This window comes from Equus quagga, chromosome 1 (genome assembly GCF_021613505.1).
Source record: "Equus quagga isolate Etosha38 chromosome 1, UCLA_HA_Equagga_1.0, whole genome shotgun sequence".
In the NCBI taxonomy this organism is placed as follows: Eukaryota; Metazoa; Chordata; class Mammalia; order Perissodactyla; family Equidae; genus Equus; species Equus quagga.
Window position 1 is genome coordinate 14,559,916 of NC_060267.1, and position 6,503 is coordinate 14,566,418.

A 6,503-nucleotide genomic window follows, 5' to 3' on the forward strand; every position below is an offset into this window, starting at 1 on the left:
CAAACCTACCTTCCTAACTATGTACAAGTCGGTTTACTCCCATTTTAAACATGCCTTATTCTTTTTCACTCTGTTCATTTTAAAATGTCACCCCCTACCCTTCAACCATTCAAAGCTTTTTTCTAAGTCCAATTCTTAATCCTCACCTCATTTAAATCAACCCTGTCTCCAACCTCAACCACACCCCTTCATGAGACAAGTCAGAATCACGTGCTGCTCCATGTTTGCTACAGCACCAGCCTGGTGCTGTGTATCTAGTAGATGTGCAAATATTTGGTGCTTAAAATGAACTATGACCCAATTTATAGCAGGCCAAAGTTAGTTCCTCTTCAGCTGTAATTTTTTTTATTGCAGCTAGCTAACCCTTTTAAAAAAAAGACTTTGGGTTTTGCTAGCTAACTGAGTAGTTCAGGTATATTTAGACTTACAATTAAAAGTAGAAGTTGTAGTTAGATGAACATTTTCTGCTCTTAGGAGTCTTATCCCTACCTAAGTATTTTCTAGATCCTTTTTAAATGACCTTTGTTCTTCAGTTAAAACAGAAAATAGAAGGGAGGAACACTAGACATTTAGTATCTAGCCCATTCTAGTATACTTTGTACAAAGGGGGCTGTTGACTTTCTCTAGATTTACATAATATAAACAAGATTTACTTATATCTCTGGACTAAGGCCTTACACATATTTTGAATTTTTTAAATTACACTTTGGTATAACACCAGACTATATGAAAACAATGTTTCCTAGGAAAAATGGCCCCCCAAAATAAAGATATATTCCTTTATCGTGTTTTAAGATATATAGAATCTTCCCCTAAAAGGCCATGCAGTCTTAATTAGGGACCATATAATTTTTCCTCCAAACCAGGAAACACTTGAGCATGAAAGGGAGAACAATAATTATCCTGGGACAACCAGACAAACCAAGTCGGCCACTCAAATCTTAAGGGATAAAACATCACTTATTTCGCAGTTGTGTCATTCCAAATATGGGAGCCAGATCTACTCAAATCTCGATTTAAGAAGTTTTGAGCCCCTTGGAAGAAGGCACAATGGAAACTAAAACATCACTTTCTTGCCTTCTAACACAACATTTGGTCAAAGCTTCAAAAAGACCAAATTTATGGGAAAATACTTTAAAAAAAAAAAAGGAAAGTTTGGAGCAGGCCCTGTGGCCAAGTGGTTAAGTCCTCATGCTCCGCTTTGGTGGCCTAGGGTTTCACTGGTTCGGATCCTGGGCGTGGACATGGCACTGCTCATCAGGCCATGCTGAGGCGGCGTCCCACACAGCACAACCAGAAGGACCTACAACTAGAATATACAACTATGTACTGGGGAGCTTTGGGGAGAAGAAGGAAAATTAAAAGATTGGCAGCAGCTGTCTGCTCAGGTGCCACTCTTTAAAAACAAAAAAAAGGAAAGTTTAAAAGTAATTGCCTCAAAGCCTGCCTACATTCCCCAAGTCCTAACTATTCCCCCATGCTGCCATAACAGGTGGCTTACGTCTCCATTTACTCCCCTTTCACTCTGATTTATTATTAAATTATAAGATGCTTTAGCAGAAGCATGATATTGACTATGTACTAGTCCTGTGCGCACAAAGAAAATCAAAGTTGTGGAATGTGGATAATCTGTACTTAATAGACATGATGGAGTAAAAAGAGACTCAGTAGTCTGGGCTAAATATTTATATTGAATAAGTCAACCTTTCATAAACCTTGGTAGCCAGGTTCACTCATTTTCACCAAAAAGTCCTATCAAAGCAATTTTATTTATGTAACAGTAATAAGACTTCTCAGCTGTAAAGTTTCTTTCCTAAAATCATGTTTTAGGGTTTCCACCCTTACACTGACAGTATGAACCGTGGGGGGAAAAAATTGCTAAGGTCCATTACTCATGTCCTAGATACGTACCAAACTGTATCTCATTGCTTCCACATCTTTATCCTATTGTTGGTCCATACTTTATGGGCCTTTTTGCGCAGGCTTTCCAAGCAGCTGCGGTATAAAAAAGGGAAAGAAAAAAACCTCAAATATTTTAGTCTCTTCTCACATATTTTCTCACAAGATAGATGATGTCTCACAGTTGCTGCAGCTTCTGACAAAATATACCTGTGCTCTCAAATCAAATAAGTATCTATAACATTTGCAGCACCATGTAAGGAACTATAGTGGCGATAGTCCATCATAAGAGAACAATGTTGACAACTGTAGTGTTAAGGCAACAGGTCTCAAACTTTAGTGGGTATCCAAATCACTTCGAGAGTTTGTTAAAACACAGATTGTAGGGCATCTCACCCCTGAGTTTCTGATTCAGTAGGTCTGTGGTAGGCCCAAGAATTTGCATTTTCTCAAGTACCCAAGTGATGCTGATGGACTGGGGACCACACTTTGAGAACCACTAGTGTGACACACTGTTTAAACGCTGGGAGGGAAGGGGGCTGGGAGGAGGCCACAAGAAGATGTAACAACTTAATCCCTAGCAGAGGTTAGAAGAAGGCTTCACAGAGAAAAGAACGCTTGGGTTTAAATATTTGACATTCCTCAAAATAACAGATCAGAAGAATGGCAGTACTGGAATTTTAGAACTGTTCTGTGCAAAACTAGTCCTTTACACAGTTTTTAGTAGGTAAAATTTCCTTAGCATAATTCTGCCATTCTACCGTCTTTTTGACAAACTTTTAAGAAGTTTCCATTTCCTTACCTATCTGTTCATTACGCCTTACCAAAGTAATACTAAAAATGGTTTACAAACTTTGACTTAAAATTTACGTCTTAGATGCCAGCACCAGAAAGGGTGTGAGGGGCTTTTTGTTGCTGAGTCCTGGGGAAAGAAACTACCTAGAAGTCAAGGAAAAAGATAGAGAATAGATTTCTCAAGTACACTGGTAACTATTACACACAATGTGGATTACATGGATATACAACATCTACATATCAGGACACAGAATGAATTTAAAGTATAGACCAAAAAAAATCACCACTGATTTTTTTTATTCATCCTGTAGCTGGATGTTGGCTATTTTTGGCCAACTCCCATTAGACTCCTCTTTAAACATAAATGTATTTTCATTGGCCTCCTGGTGGGAGCACCTCTCTCTGCTACTTCGCCTGTAAAATTGTAACCAGCCCCAAGTTATCAGCCTCCTGTAAAGCCCTAATTCCCAATCTATCCTCACCAACAAGCACATCTATTATGTTTCCCCATAGATCTCTAATTTTGAAATATTTTGCAACTGCATTTATCAAATAATTTTCCTATTTTTAAGTATACACTTAACTACCAATCAGAAATCATAATTAGATGAGAGAACCAGGACTCAGTTGACAAAATTCAAGCCAAAAACAAAGAAATTTAATATTTTAGTCTTCTGATGGGCAAAAGTTTGTTTTATGAGCTTTCTGAAACACTTAAAAGTCTTTAAAGAATCTCAAGGACTACTGGATTTCCTTCAATCCTAAAAGCTGATAAAAACCCATTTACTAACAGATCTTTTTTTCAATCACTAGAGCACAGATTTGTCTTTTTACTCATTAGTCCACAGACTGTATTTTTAACTAATAATTATTAACTTTAAATATATAATCCATAATTTAGGGATAAATGCTAGCAAATCCACACATACAAGCAGCAAGGATCAGATTTAGGTTAGGGCATTAATCCCAGCTAGCTCCTAGAATGACCCTGTGTAAAGGCCTTGGTCTCTTATTGTTTTTTTTTTTCCTTTTCAAATACATTCCACCTGGCTGAGAAACCAGTCTGAAAGAAAGCTCAGCAGGGATCTCAGATAAAGCAGAACTTTCTGGGTTGGAAAGAAATGAAAAAAGCATTTAAGAATAAAAAGAGTAGATGTGTGGTGCATTTTTATTTTAAAATCTCCACTGAAAGACAGGTTAGATTTTTTGTTTGTTTTTTTTGAAAGTTGGTAGGCTTGTTCACTGATGCTAAATGGAATAGCTTTATCAGCTGGGGCTCCTGTCACCCTGACAAGGTATTACTGAATGCAGTGAAGCCTGATTTTGGATTCTGGTTTGGTACCCACTCCCCATCCTCTCAAGCCCTTAGCTGTTTCTCCCTCAGAAATTTCAATCTGCAGGTATCTGACTGAAAAGTACTTAAGGGTCACAGTCACAGTGTCAACAATTTCACCAGATTACTGCAATTTAAAACATGAAAAATTACATTTCGCTTCAAATCACACTGGCTCCACCAATCTGCAAGAATGATGTTGTGATAAATTCAGAGGTTTAGGATTTCATAAAGATTACTTTGTGTAAGATATTCCCAACAATCTGAAACTGATTTGCCAAAACAGCAGCTTTTTCTAAAACGCTTTGTGCTAAACTTGCAATGAAGCTTTCATTCCTAGCAATTATCTTTCAAGAAGCCCTTTAACAGCTTGCTCCCCCTTCAGAGGAATCATCCAGGCCACCCAGGTGAAAAAATAGCTCTTGTAAATTCAAAACAGTGCCTAGGTCAGTGGCTCTCAACCCTGACTGCACATTAAAATGATCTGGGTAGCTTTTTAAAAATAACTATGCCCAGCCCTTTCTGATTAATTGGTCTGGGATGGGAATTTGGCAAAGTATGCCTTAAAAGCTCCCCAGATGATTCTAACGTGCAGACAAGAGTAAGAACCATTAGCCTACAACAAGAATGGCTTGGGCCCGGCTTCCATCAACACATTTCTTTTTAGGGTCTTAATATGAACCAAAAGCTGTGAAGCACATTCTCTTCAGCCCAAGGGCTGATAATTTTTTTAAAAAAAACAACCTGAGAACAATTTATGTTTACAAATTATTCACATAAAAATAAAATGTCCCACTCCCATGATCCTCTTCATTAAGCCACATTCAATTCTTGCTGTCAGGATAAGTTCTCCGAAATCATATTTAGGCTCTATAAACCACTGATATCTTCTAAAAACCCCAATATCTCAGCACCCAGACTGATCTCCCAGACTGCCTCCTGCACCTTAGACAATACAAAAACTTGTCATATCACATCTTTTACTTCTTGGTTCTGAAAAATAGTATTGCCAGATGTACCTGTAGTGTCAACACCTTCCTTTTTTTCTGTCTAACCTTCAAAGGCCACAAGTCCCTTTTCTCCATAAAGCCTTCCCAGGTCACTTTGGGCCCCACTGATTTCTTCCTTATATGAATTTACAGTCTCCACCACGTTTTGGCACCTGACGTACTTCCACTTAACCTTTCATCCACTTTGGGACCTGTTTTCCTAAGCACCTTGAGGACAAGAACCACTGCTTACACTTTTTTTTTTTTGGTCTCACAGTTCCCAGAACAAGGGCTAACAATATATGTTTGTTTTTCCACTATCAAGGTGTAACTTTCAGGCCCTCTTTATCGCTCCAACTCTTTATGTTGAGATCTCACCTCAACTCTAAAACTCCCTTTACTCCAGCTAGGGCATCCATTCCACCACGCGTTCTCAGGTACTATTACTGACTTTCGAGTTTTGAGATTCTACAACGTGTGCTACACAAAACCAACCACATTCCTGTCCTTGATGTTTTGGGGTTTTTTTTTTTTTTTCACTGTTCTGCCCAATCTCCTTTACAATTTTCCTCCTCCCTCCCCTCAAAATCCAGAAGACCCTTCGACGTGGACAACTTCCACAAACAAGGTTTCCTTCCAACCAGCACCGGCTCTCTATCCAGCCCCATTCCCCGCTCGAGGGCCCATTTCTGAGCAACCGTTCTCCTTCCCTAACATGGCCGCCACAAAGCCCAGGGAATGCACAGCGAGTTCCACCCACGCAAGGCGGCCACTAGCGTTCTGGGAGCCAGAGGAGGACGGGCTAAAAGAAGACGGGCTCAGGGACGACGAAGATCCGAGAAGGGAGAGCCCAGAAGACGCACGGCGAAGCCCCAACCCCACGTTCTGGCCAGAAGCTGGACCTCCGTGACAGGAAGTGGGGGCCCCGCCCCCTCGCGCGTCGGGGGCCGGAAGTGAGCGTTGCTAGGGCCCGGATGTCGGGCGAAGGCTGCCGCCGGGAGAGCTCGTCTGACTGAGGTAGGAGAGGGGACCGGCCATGGGTTGGGGCCTCCCAACAGCCCCCGTTTAGTGCCCTGGGGTACCTTCACCACCTAGTATCTTCTCTTTTCCCTTCTCTGCTGATGGCCTTCGGCCTCGTGAGTTCCCAGCGCCTCTTGTTTGCCTACCGGTGGTTCCGCCACCGCTTCGTCCCCGCGAGGGCCTCCCTGCCCCCTTTGTCTACGTACTGTTAAATTAGCCACCTTCCCATCCTCTCCTGTTTAGTCCCTTTGCTGAAATCTACTCTGATTGTTTTGTTTAAAGGAAGAAAAACGATTGTTTTACTGAGCCCCCAGCTCTGTTAAGAGTTTAACCAGTTGCTTCAGACTACGTCTAGCCCCCAGACTTGACCGCTTCGTGTAGTTTGTCCGTCTCACCGCGCCCCGGTACTAGGGAAAAGGTAAAGAATCACCTGCTGACAGGTTGCTGTGGAAGACCCTTAAATGGAC